Raw genomic sequence first — 13804 nt, 5'->3', positions numbered from 1 at the left:
GAACCTGCATGATCCTTCTATCTCAGCCTCCCAGGTACTGGGATTACAAGTGTGTGCCACCACACCCGGCTCTTTCTCTTTTTCTTTCAATTGAACCGAGGGGCATTCTACCTTCAAGCTATGCCCCCGACCCTTTTTATTCTTTGCTTTGAAACAGAGTCTTGTCTTACTAGGTTGCTGAGGCTGGCCTTGAACCTGTGATCCTCCTGTCTCAGCCTCTCAAGTACTGGGATTATAGGCATGTGCCACCACACCCAGTCCTTATTTGAGTCAGTCTTGCTATTTTGCTGAAGATCTCCCTAAGTTGTTGAAGCTGGTTTCAAACCTGTATTCCTCCTTCCTCGGCCTCCCAAGTACTGGGATCACGCATGTGCACCCCCACGCCCAGCTTGTTTTCCTGCTCTTGTAACATACTGCTAGGATGTGGTCCAGCAGAACTGGATCATTTTGCAATGCCTATAACAATATGCGAAATAACTGAACAAACAAAATGAGACAATAAGGATAAAAATGATAAGGTGAAAAATGACCTACACCCAGCATACCAAAGCCTCAGAGAGGAGGAGATATGGTGACTCGACTGCCTTATCTTTCCTCGGGTGCTACTCTATCCCACAGACCTCGTGGTGCTTTTTCCGGAGCTGGCAGCTCTAGGAGGTGGTTACCCGAGCTGTAACAGAGCCTCAGATGCAGGAGGGCCAGGGCTGAGATGCTGGTCTCTAATCTACTTGAGACAATTTGTGAAGGAGACGAGTTTTTTCCTTAGTTTCGGAACCTCAATGGCTTCTGTTTTGCTAGTCTGTCCTTGACTCCAAGTGCTTTTGCCAGGATAGACTAGCAATGCTCTCTCCTGCTGAGTTCTGTGTGACTGACTGGGGTCATTTTAAAGCCCTGCCCTCTCCCAGGGCAGGTGAGTTGAACAGGAAGCAAAAGCTTCAGCTGAAGGAGTGATGAGCTGAATTACCATTTCTGAATCCAGCAGTTGGAGAAGTGGGAACTGGGGAAGAGTAGGAAAATGAATTAGTCAGCGTTTACATCACCATGACCCAGATACCTGACAGGAGCAACTCAGAGGAGGAAAGGTTTATTGGCTCACAGTTTCAAAAGCACAGTCCCTGCTTGGCCGGCTCCAAGGCAGAAACATCATGGCAGTGGGGAGAAGTTGCACAGGGCAGCCAAGAGGAGAGAGAGAGGGAGAGAGGAAGGGAGGAAGGGAGGGAGAGATTGGAGAAGGGACCAGGGACATATATTGTCCCCAAGGCTACACCCCTAGTGACCCACCTCGTTTACCCACACCACCCATATCTGCCTAGTTACCACCCAGTAAATTCATTCAAGTGATTAATTCATCAATGGATTCATTCATTGATGAGATTAGAGTGCTGATCAATTGCATCGCCTCTGAATATCGTTGTATTGACAACACGTGAGCTTTTCTGGGAGACAGTCCAGAGACAACCCCTAACAGGAGATATTGCCTTCCCCTGCTAAAAACAACGCAGGCTTCCCAAAGTTGGCTTTGACCTAGAGAAGGGCCAGCTGGTCCTCGCGTGGTCCCAACATTGTTCTGAGATTTGCCCTTTCTTTGTTGGTCTCTTGATTACAGCTGCTGGAGCCATGTTGGTTTAAAAGGGGAGCCACTTCACCTGTGACACTGCAATCCAATGCTCACCCTTCTTTTCCCTTCCCTTCCCTTAATACCCCGCAGCATATCCAACATGATGCATGGTTGGAATAAAACATTTTAATATGAATATACTTAAGGTGCTAGGACATAACCAATTTAATAATGTATGATAAATACTTGAATCTGGATGCTTTTTGGAATTCACAGGCTCATTCCAGCAGTATGGGTGCCTGGAGTTGACAGATCTTCTCTCTTCCTCTGGACTTTCAATCAGCCTGGACAAGGTGAATGCTATCTTTTATACCATCCCCTTACAGCACTACCCTAGATATTTGGACTCTCAAGGTCAAAGCTAAGAGAAATAAGCACAGCCCCTCTCTGTGTAAGGTTTGTCCTTCTGGGTCCTGTCCACAGCTAATGACTAAACTTTTCAGCTCAGCCTCTGCTATCACACTCTCTATAAACCCCACCTCTGCCTCCTACCATTTCTGTGATGGGAAGTAAGATTTAACATTTATAAGTCTCTAGCTCTTCATCTGTAAAGTGGGGAAGCATACATTCTTATTTTCAGAGGTCTGTTATGAAGCATAAAAGAGAGAGTGTACAGGAAGCCCATAGCATGGTGTTTGGCCATGGTGCACACTGTCGGGAAAATCGTATGAATAAGAAATATATAAATATCATAACGACTAGCTCTTTTTCTGGGAAATTGGTAGAAACTATCTTACCTCCTATTCACATGACTATGGCTTAAAGTTTTAAGTCATCACTGTAATTATTATATTTGATGATAATATGACCCCACAGCACAAAAATCATAAAAAGAGGTATACACTCACATATTGTCAGTAGAATGTGGTGGAGGTGGGATAGTTTCTTTAAAAGTCTTTTAAAATACAGCTTTGCTGGGCTTGGTGATGCACGCTTGTAATTCCAGTCCTTGGGAAGCTGAGACAGGAGGATCACAGATTCACAGCCAGCCTCAGCTATTTAGTGAGGTCCTCTGCAACTTAGTGAGACCTGTTTAAAAATTAAAAATAAAAGTAGAGCTGGGGATGTAGCTCAGAGGTAGAAAACCCCTGGGTTCAATCCCCAGCACAAAAACAAAAACAAAATCCCCGGTTGCTTTCTCTGCCTGGATTTGACTTAAGTTTCTCCCTCTTCAAAAAGGGGATTGCATTAGGGTTCTTTAGAGAAACAACTAATAGGAGATACCTATCTATCTATCCAGGTGTCTAGACGTAAATATAAACTTATTTTTATTTATTTATTTTTGCGGTGCTGGGAATTGAGCCCAGGGCCTCACACCTGCTAAGCAAGAGCGCTCCCACTGAGCTACAGCAAGCCCTAAAGAGATTTATTAAAGTAATTGGCTCATGCAATTAGCAGAGAGGCTGTAAGATCTGTGGTTAGCAAGTGGAGATCCGGGAGAGCTGATGCTTTAGGTTCCAGTTCAAAGGCAAGAAGACCAAAGTCTCAGTTTAAACATTCAGACAGGATGGGGACCCTCGGCTCAGCCTTTTTGTTCTTTTTCTTCTTCAACTGATTGGACAGGCCCACCACATTAAGGAAGGTGGCCAGCTTAACTTAGGCTAATGTTAGCTTCACTAATGTTAGGCTAATGTTAGCTTAACTTAGGCTAATGTTAGCTTCATCCAGAAACACCCTAATGGACATACCCAGAAGAATATTTGGCTAATATCTGGACACCCTGTGGCCCAGTTAAGCTGTAATCCCACCATGGGGACTAAAAAAAAAAAAAAAAAAAAAAGTCTTTTCTCCTTTTTAAACTTACTCAGGGAGAAAAGCATAGACTGGGGGTGATATGGGGATGTCTAAAGTCAAATAATTTTTAAAAGGCTTTTATCACAAATTACCACAAACTGGGCAGCTTAAAGAATAGAAATTTATTGTCTCACCATTCTGGAGGCTTGGAAGTCTTCCAGAAGCTTTTCTAGGGGCTCAGAAGAGAAATAAATGTGGAGTTAATCATCGTCGTGTGTGTGTGTGTGTGTGTGTGTGTGTGTGTGTGTGTGTGTTACTGGGGATTGAACCTAGGGGCATTCTACCTCCAAGCTATGCCCCCAGCCCTATTTTTTTTTTTTTAATTTTGAAACAGGTCTCACTAAGTTATGGAGAGCCTCACTAAGTTGCTGAGGCTGGCAGTGAATCTGCAATCCTCCTGTCTCAGCCTCTCAGGTACTGGGATTACAAGCATGCATCACCATGTTCAGCTTTTATTTATTTTGAAACAGGGCCTAAGGTGCTGAGGCTGGCTACGAACCTGTGATCCTCTTGTCTCAGCCTTCTAAATACTGAGATTACAGGTATACAGGTATACTCTACCACACCCAACAATCATAATCCCTTTTTGGGGGGGGGTGGTTCTGGGGATGGAACCCAGGGGCATTCTACCTCTGAGCTACACTCCCCAGTCCCATTTTAGTCTTTTTATTTTTTGAAAACAGGTCTCACTGAGTTGTGAAGGGCCTCACTAAGTAGCCTAGGCTGTCCGTGAACTAGGATCCACCGGTCTCCGCCTCCTGAATGCTGGTATTACAAGTGTGTGCCACCACGCCCACCTTGATCATCATCCTTTATTGAGCATTTCCAATATGCTTGGCTCAATTAGTTTAATCATGATTTTTAATTTGCAGGATCTTATACTTTAAGATAGAAAAATTCAAATGGTAATTTACTAAGTCCTTTGGTATCAACAGGCAAAGCATTGTGTCCAGTACTCTCTCAGCTTTGAAGATGATCAAAATGTGTTCTATCCTCGGGAAACTCAAAATACATAGGGAAATACATGAATAGTTCATAAACTAAAAAAAATCACTACATAGGTAGGGAAAAAAGTTCATTCTCCACTGGCCAGAGTTAGGTACTGCTTAGGAGTGGCTGGGAAGGTCAATCTCCATCTGTGCTTGGAAACTCAGAGAGTCACCTGACTCTTGGCAGGTACCATGCCTGTAATTCCAGTACTTGGGAGGCTGAGACAGGAGGCTCTCAGGCTTGAAGCTAGCAGCAACTTAGTGAGATAGTGTTTCAAAATGAAAAATAAAAAGGGCTGGTAATCTGCCTCCTTCAAGGCCTTTTTTAGATTTGTTGGGACATTCAACTGCCAGCCTTACAATACCCTGTTCTGGACTCCAAAGTCTCCAGTCATGGCCCCACAACTTCCAGGAACAGCGGGGCCTGCAGGCAGATCACCCCCTCCCCCATGAGACTGCCCAGGAGCAGAGGAGCAGTTGTCTTGTAGGAAAGGGTCACAGGTCTGGTAGATAAACATCCTGATCAGGAGATGGAGATTGTCTCCCCCAGTGGTAAGGACGTCTCCAGAGCCCCTCCTAGACCTGAGAGCCCACTTGAGAGCCACTCCCCTCTCAGCCAGTGAAGACAGGCAGGGATGCTGGGTCTCACTTTGTCTTCCACACATGGCCACACTCATTAAAGCATCTTTCCTCTTCTCCATGACGTTTTTTGTTGTTTTTTTGGGGGGGATCAGTGGCCAGATCTGATTTGTGGGATCTGCACTTCTGGCCTAGGGCTCTGGGAACAGCAGAATCTTGAGGAAAAGCTACGCAGCCTCAGCAACAGTGAGACCTTCTGCAACTTAGTGGGACCCTGTTTCAAAACAAAACACCACCACCAAAAAAGCCTAGGAGTAGGTAGAAGGCCCCTGAGTTCAATCCCCAGTACTACCTCCACCCCACACACAATGTAGGAAGGGAAAAAGTAGGAAGGAATTGTGGAGTTTTGAAGGTAGTAGTGGGGGCTCCTGGCTATTGTGGGGTACACCCATAGAACAGTAGAAACAGGAGCAGATGTATTCCAGGCACCTGCTGTGTTCCAGGAGCTCGCCCTACATCATCTCATGGGATTCTCCCCTAACCCGGTGGGCCTTGGTGGAAGCCCAGGCAGAAGCAGGCTCCCAGAGCAGGCTGGACCACCTGCCCAAGCAGCAGCAGAGGAGGGGGCTGGCCACTCCTGTCTCAGGGCTCCAGGGTGCCTGCCTTCAGTAAGTGCTTGCTTGTGTGGACCAGCTAGCGCTGGCAGCAGGAAGACAGAGTTTGTGATGAAATGAACATTTTGTCTTACGGAACGCTGACATTGCTTATAGTTCTTGAGCTGTCAGAACTATAATGTCCGGTCTCACAGCGTGTGTGTGGAGAAGGCTTAGACGTGCGCTTTACTGGTTGGGACTGTCTCCCGTGGGGAGCACCCAGGCACCCGGTGGCCCAATTCCTAACGCGTACGTGTGCGGCACCCAAGACGCGGGCTGGCCCCGGGGCCGGGGAGGGCGCCAGCTGGCTGGGAGACGAGAGCTCCGTGGGCGGGGGAGTGCCATTGTGACCTGCCCGGGTCCCTCCCCTCCGCGGGCACTGTGATGCTGCGGGCGGCTGCTGGCCGGCGCGCCGTCCCCTCCCGCCCAGGGTGTCACAACAGCGGAGGCGGCTGTATCTGGAGCAGTTGGGGTGGGCAGGCCAGCCGGGAGGCGAGCGGGCGAGCAGAGCGGCGCGATGGTGAGCCTTCCCGGCCGGGGCTGCGGGTCGGCGGGGAGGGGGCGCCGCAGGTGCACGGGCAGGGGCAGCGCCCATCTCTGGGGCAGGGGAGAGACCAATCTTTCGCTTTAGTTCCGCCGAGCTCAGAATCTCCTTTGGGGTTCAGAGTCCGAGTTCAGTTCAGGATCAAGGGGCGCACACCCTTGGGTGGGACACCCCTAGTGCTAGTCCCCTCCGTCCTGGGGGAAAGTGGAGACCCAGAACGAGTTGCTCCTTACAAGAACCGAAGAGAGAGCTGTGCGCGTGGACGAGAGGAGGGAGGACAGGGGATGCTTGGTAGAGGGGCGAGTGAGATTTTGGGAGCTCTCAAATGGGCAGCTTTGACCCGGAGTGGAAAGAGGGGGAACCTAGGGTTTCCGGACAGGCACCCTGCCTGGGGGGCTGTGGGGCAGGTGCAGCCAAATCTCCAAACCCAACCAAACGTGACAAGGGACTCAGAAGGGGAGGGTCACATCCCCCCCCCCCACACACACACGTCGGGGTCGTTTTGGGTTCGCATTCCCGGGGACATCGGCCTGGGTTTGGGGCTCCCTGCGCGGCAGGGTTCTCTGGGTGACCCTGGCTGCCCGGGCACCTGGCGCCCCTGCCAGTTCCCCAGTTTATTCCATCGGTCAATGTCAGAAGGACTTTGGCACTCAGCAGCCCTCCGGAAGCCAGGGGAGCTCGGCCTTTTTTGTTTGGCTTTTTACCCTGGCTAAGGGGGCTCAGGGTGGCTCCTTTTTCTGTCCCCCCACCCCGCAGCTATCTCCTCCTGCTACCTCACAGATAGAGGCTGCCGGAGAGTCCTCCTCTCCAAGCTTTGGGGATTCCGTTCACGAAATCTCCCCAACCTCCTCTGAGTTGGCATGGCTAAAAATCGCTTCCAATCGACTTCCCTGGGTCGTCTGGGAGCCCAGGAATCTCTCCCAGAGCCCCAGGTTTTAGCTGTGGGGAGGTGGGCAGGGAAGGGCGCGCGGGGGTGGGGTGGGGGCAGAATAAGCTATTTCATGGGTAGAGAGGTCAGTTCTCTGGGCTGCTGCTCCAGGTGCCAGTGGGCTCAGGCCAGGCAGAACCTCTCCTCCTCCCTGCCCCCTGGTCACTTTGGAAAGCGCCCAGGGCTCTCTGGCTCTGGTTCTTCCTCTGCTTCTAGCTCAAGGTCTATCCTGCACCCTCCCTCTCCCCAATCTGGGCCCAGATGGGCTGGGAGTTTGAAGAATTCGGGAATACTGGAGTGGCCAGAGAAAGCCACTTCTGCCGGAGGCCCCTAGTGTGGACTGATAACAGGATCCCCGAATCTACAGTTCAGAATTTGGCTCTGGCCTCTGCAGCCAGCCCTGTGACGTCAGCAAGGTCACTTAATCTCTCTGGGCTGGTTCATCAACAAAATGAGAGGGGTTATGGTTCAAACTTCCAAGGCGCTGCAATAGATTTTATTATTTTTAGCTTTTTGTTATGGAGCATTTTAAACGTATATCAAAATAGCAAATGGCATAATGAGCTATTATAGACATCACACAATTTCAACAAGTACCAACTCCATTTATTCCTCCCTTCCATTATTTTGAAGCAAAGTCTAGGCCATATACTCTACAGTTGATAAAGTTTTATTACATCCAGCGTATAGCTATTGCTTTATAATTTTCAAAGTGCTTTTCCAAGTGTGTTTTACTTTTTTTTTTTTTTTTTTGAGGCACTGGGGATGGAATCCAGGGGCATTCTACCTCCGAGCTACACCCCCAGCCCTATTTTTTATTCTTTATTTTGAACCGGGGTTTCACTGAGTTGCAAAGGGCCTCACTAAGTAGCTGAGGCTGGCTGCAAAGCGTAGTCCTTCTGTCTCAGCCTCCCGAATGCTGGGATTACAAGCGTGCGCCACTACGCCTGGCTGTGTGTTTTACTTTCGATCTGAATGCATAGTGGCTTTCAGAGTGGAGCCCAAAGGAGGCTGACAGGGGGCGGAGCCAGTGAACAGACTTGCACAGGTGTGCAGCAGGGGAGTTTCTGAAAACACCTGGTAAATGGAAAACTTTAGTAAGGACTTTTAAACATGCGTAAGAATTTTGAAATGTGCTTCAGAATTTTGAAAACTTGATGGCTGTTTCTTTGTTTAGTTTTGTGTAGTGGGGGCTACTGAGAACATTTACTCATGTGCCAGGTCTCTCTGTGTCTCTGTCTCTCTCTGGTGCTGGGGATTGAACCCAGGAGTATTCTACCTCCAAGATATATCCCCATCCCTCCCCGCTTTGAAACAGGATCCTGCTAAGTTGCTGACAGTCTCACTGAATTGCTGAGACTGGCCTTGAACCTGCAGTTCTCCTGTCTCAGTCTCCCAAATGTTGGGGTTGCAAGCATGTGCCATCACACCAGGTGCCTGGACTGTCTTCATAGCCAGATATTTTTTAATGAACATTGTTTACTCACAGAACCTTTTTTTCCCCTGAGACTGGGTATTGAACCCAGAGGCACTCTACCACTGAGCTACATCCCCAGCCCTTTTTTATTTCTTTGTTTATTTATGATGGTACTGGGGGTGGAACCCAGGGGCTTTCTACCTCTGGGCTATACTCCCAGACCTATTTTATATTTTATTTGGAAACAGGGTCTAAGTTGCTGAGAGCCTCACTAAGTAGCTGAGGCTGGCTTTGAACACGTGCGATCCCCCTTTCTCAGCCTCCCAAGTGTGGGGATTACAAGCCTGTACCACCACACCCGGCTAGCCCTTTTTATTGAAAAAAAAAAAAATGAACTTGCCATCCTCCTGTCTCAGTCTCTCAGAATTGTTGAGATTACAGGAGTGAGCCACCACACCTAGTGAAAGAGCATCTTTTGAAAATCCTTTGAAGAGCCAGACGTGGTGGCGCACACTTGTAAACCCAGCACTCGGGAGGCTGGAATGGGAAGATCACGGTTCATGGACAGCCTCAGCTTCTTAAGGAGGCCCTTTACAACTCAGTGAGACCCTGTTTCAAAATAAAGAATAAAAAATAGAGCAGGGGGTGTCACTCGGAGGTAGAATGCTCCTGGGTTCCATCTGTAGCACCACACACACACACACACACAAATTATTTGACTCATTACGTGTGTGTGTGTGTGTGTGTGTGTGTGTGTGTGTGTGTGTGTTGAGGCTCAATCCCAGGGCCTTGTAAAAGCTAGGCAAGTGCTCTACCACTGAGCTACACCCCTAGCCTCTGGCTCATTCCTAAAAGGTAGAAGGATGATTCATTTATAAACCTTAGCCCAATAATCCCACCCTCCCTCCTAGAAATAACTTTCTTCCTCCAGCCGGGTGGGTAGGTTTGGGGCAGCTGTCCCCTATTCTGCTTCCCTGTGGGGGCTGGGGAGAGGCCCCTTTAGCATTAAGGAGAATCAGTCTTGGCATTTCTGGGTACAAAATATATAACTAATCCCCATGCATATTTTAGTGGTACTGGGGGTAGAACCCAGAGGCTTTCTACCTCCGGGCTATACTCCCAGACCTTTTTTTAAATATTTTTTATTTGGAAACAGGATCTCACTAAGTTGCTGAGAGCCTCACTAAGTAGCTGAGGCTGGCTTCGAACCAGTATGATCCTCCTGTCTCAGCCTCCCAAGCGCGGGGATTACAAGCATGCGCCACCACGCCCGGCTCCCACGCATATTTTAAAATACATTCTTTCAGTTACTAGGCAGGCATCTTTTCTGGTGAATTTCCCCCTTTTTCCCCAGTCACCCTCAACACCATACTCACCAATAGCATCTCCACGCCGGGGTGTCAAGTTACACAGCTGATAAGAAGATGCAAACCTAAATATGCTTGGTTCAAAGCCTCCTTAACTCTCAGCTCAGCAGGCTAATCCTACAGCCCGGCATTCCCATCTGCTCCTGGGTCCTAGTCCTTCGCAGCTCTCCACGAAGAGACTGTGACATCCTCTTTGGGAAGTAGCGTGGAGAATCGGGGGCCAGGTCGATGATCCCCAGGCACAGAGGGAGTTTCTGTGGTCTGTGCAGAGGCGGAAACTTTTACAGCATTCAACGCTTGCGCCCGGGAGAGCATTATTTGAGTTCTGATGGGGATTGGCAAAGATCCTGTCTCCCTGAAAAATGGACAGTTAGAGGGGAGGGCAGAATGTTCTGGGCACTGCTGTGTCTGTGGTCCCCTGCCATGTGTGCCCTGCAGGTTGGACTCTGGTCTCCCCAGGAGCCTCGGATCATTGCTGTGTCCCCCTTCCCATCACTGAAAGCAGGCTTCCCAGGGGTCCACAGGCGGAGGGGCCTTGATTGACAAAGCAGCTGGGTAATTGAGAAGAAACTGTTGAGGATTTATTTATTTATTTATTTATTTATTTATTTATGTATTGGAGGTTGGAGGTTGAACCCAGAGGCACTCTATCCCTAAGCTACACTCCCAGCCCTATTTTATTTTTAATTTTTAAACAGACTTCACTAAATTGCTGAGGGAACCTCACTAAATTGTTGAGGCTGGCCATGAACCTGTGATCCTCCTGTCTCAGCCTCCCAAGTACCGGGATTATAGGCATGCGTCGCCATGTCCTGCTTGACCACTGAATTTTTGACAGCAACCTTCCAGGCCTGGGGTCAAGCCCATGCAGAGCTGGAGGGTGGGGGGAGCGGGGCCTCTTGAGTGGCCTTGAAGAGAAAGTTTAAAATAATTTTTTTATGGTCCTGGGGCTTGAACCCGGGGGCATTCTACCTCAGAGCTGCACCCTTAGCCCTATATTTTATTCTTCATTTTTAAACAGGGTCTCACTGAGTTGCAAAGGGCCTCACTAAGTAGCTGAGGCTAACCAAGAACCCACGATCCTCCTACCTCAGTCTCACAAATTCTGGGATTATAGTGTGCACTACCACGCCTGGCTCTAAAAATAAGTTTTGAGGAGGAACTAGCTGGTGAATAAGAGGCCATGGCGGGTGGGCAGAGGACGTGGTGGTCTATTGTTGGAGGAAGTGGTCAGACTCTCGGGCCCCTTGGGACTGACAGCACTATCTCTGGCCTCTGTGGTTGGCCTGTCCCCTGTCAGTGTCTTCCCGTTAGGGTGTCCTAGATAATGAGGCGGAGCGATGCTCCTGAACTGTGGGCCTCTGGCCCCCATGGTCGGCCACAGCCCTTGTAACATCATAGGGTCTCTTATGTTGGAGCCTGTTTCCCAAACATCCCTGTCTTAGGCAGGTCTTATGTAAGCCTGATTGCTGTCCTAATTGCATTGCCTCCAATCTGAGCTCCTCTTATTTATTTGTCCATTTTCCTGGGGAGGGCAGGGATACTGGGAGTTGAACCCAAGGGCACCTTAGCCCTTTTTATTTTTTATTTTCAAACAGGGTCTTGCTCAGTTGTTGAGAGTCTCACTAGTCTGGCCTCGAGCCTGTGCTGTCTCAGCCCTTAAGTACTGGGCTTACAAGCATGAGTCAGAAGGCCCAGCTTGAGCCCCTCTCCTGAGCCACCTCTGCTCCCTGAGGGTAATGGAGGTCGACCCCTTGTTCTTGGTGTTTCTGGTTTGCTATCTCTATTCTTTGTTTCGGAAGGGTCCATATACGCCCTAATTGCAGGGTTCAGAGCAGACACAGTTCAGTTGTTCACGGATCACATTTGCTCTTTAATTATGCTTCTGGAACACTGTGGATCTACTTGTTAAAGCGTGTGCCCTGATCTAGGTCCTGAAGTATCCGTGACTTATTATTTCTAGCCTGACAGCTAGGAATAATTTGGTGTAATGCTAGGCCTCCTGAAAGCAGTCGTGTGCGTTTGTGTGCACAGGTGGTCGGGGGTGGCGGCTGGCCTCAGGCCTTCACGTGGCACACACTGTCACAGACATCAGTTCCCTCCAAGATGCTATGACAGTTTTACTGTTTTGTGGTACTTAGGAATGATTTATTTTTTTTAAGCCTGCAAAGCCTTCCTCTACTGAGGATAGTGATTAGCTTGTCTTAGTCCTCTGTGAGCAAGGCAAAAGGAAAAGACATATTAAAATTGAGCTCGGGACCTGGTGTCGCACATTTGTAATCCGAATACTTGGGAGGCTGAGACAGGAGAATCACAGGTTTGCAGCCAGCCTCAGCAACTTGCAGAGGCTCCCCACAACTTAGTGAGAGCTTATTTCAAAAAACCCAAACCAAAAAATAGGATTGGCATAGGGAAGGCTTCTTGCAGTGGAATTGTCAAGTGCCTGCAAAGTTCTGGAGTTGCCTTTTGTGATGTCCTACAAAATGGTGGCTCTGTTCTGAATGGCAGAGGATCGTAGGAGGAACAGTGTTCTGTGTCTTCTCCCCTTCATGGGCCTAGGTTTCAGACAAACTCGGTATTTGTGGGACCTGCTCTAAAATTTCCTGCTTCTTGTCCACACTGCTCTTAAATCCATTTAAAATGCCCCCTGGTCATTTTAGCCCTTTTCAGGGTCCTCCTTCAGGAATTCAAGCTAAGGCCAGACATGGTGGGCCCACGCCTGTAATCCCAGTACTGGGAGGCTGAGGCAGGAGGACCCCAGGTTTCCAGCCAGCCTCAGCAACATAGTGAGGCTCTAAACAACTTAGTGAGACCCTGTTTCAAAACAAAAAATAAGATAGGGCTGAGGTGTAATTCAGAGACAGAGTGCCCCTCGGTTCAATACCTAGTACCACAAAATAAATAAATAAATAAATAAAAATAAATAAAAGAATTCGTGCTAACAGGTGTCTTTTTCTCATTGGAACTCATCGCCTATGATCTGGGGCTTCTCTGACACTGGCTGCTCTCTTTGTTAAATGTCCCATATGTCCAAGGAGGGTTTTGATTCTAATCATCCCTGAATTTATGGAGTGCCGGTTACATTCAAGCGCCGTGCTCAAGATGGGAATGCAGAGCCTGCCCCTGCCAAGCTTTCTCTCTCTACTAGGAAAGCCAAATAATTGGAGAAGCATCTGTAATGGGTGACCGGCGCAGTGGTGGATGAAGGGGGCCGTGGCCATGCAGGACAGGGCCCTCTAGGGATCGACATTTAGCTCAAGACCCGAAGGACCTTGTTAGCCCAAGGCCTTTGAATGCCTTCTTGCATGTAATACCAGAAAAGCATTTGCTATAGGAATGAACAGAGTAGGCGACGTTGGTAGCATCCCAGCACTCGCTGTGTGTGAGGGGGCCCATGCTTTTCTTGAGGAAAGGGATTCCTAGGTGTCTCTATTGCCCATCCCTCCAGCTGCACACCGGGGACACCCTCAGCACAGGCTCTGGGAGCCCAGATTCAAAATAGAATTGGGATGGGAGAAATAGAGTGAGAGAAAAAGCAAGAGCTCCAATTGGCTAACAAGAGGAACCTGAAATCTGAGCGTGGAACAAACATATGACTTAAATATCCTGTGCTGGGTCAGCTTACCCTTGGCCCTGCCCTCCTGGCTGCGTGCACTGGTCCTGAGATGGGGACTCCTGTTTCCATCAGAGAGGGACGACCCATTTTTTCAAGTGGCTACTGCCCCGGTCCATTCTCGGTTTCTCTCTGGACTGGAGCTTTCCTGGTTTGCTCCACAAGTTGGGGGTTGAGGTCCACTGTCAGATGGGCATGCGCACAGATGTGCTCATGTCCCGAGTCCCTGGAAGTCCAGAGTGCAAGAGAGGCAGGGGGTGTGGGGCTGGGCTGGGACCGAAGCCCTCGGTTCTGGTCCAGGC

Source organism: Muscardinus avellanarius (genome assembly GCF_963383645.1).
Source record: "Muscardinus avellanarius genome assembly, chromosome: 11".
NCBI classification, from domain to species: Eukaryota; Metazoa; Chordata; class Mammalia; order Rodentia; family Gliridae; genus Muscardinus; species Muscardinus avellanarius.
The sequence above is the reverse complement of the archived record's forward strand: the minus strand, read 5'-3'. Positions refer to the sequence as shown.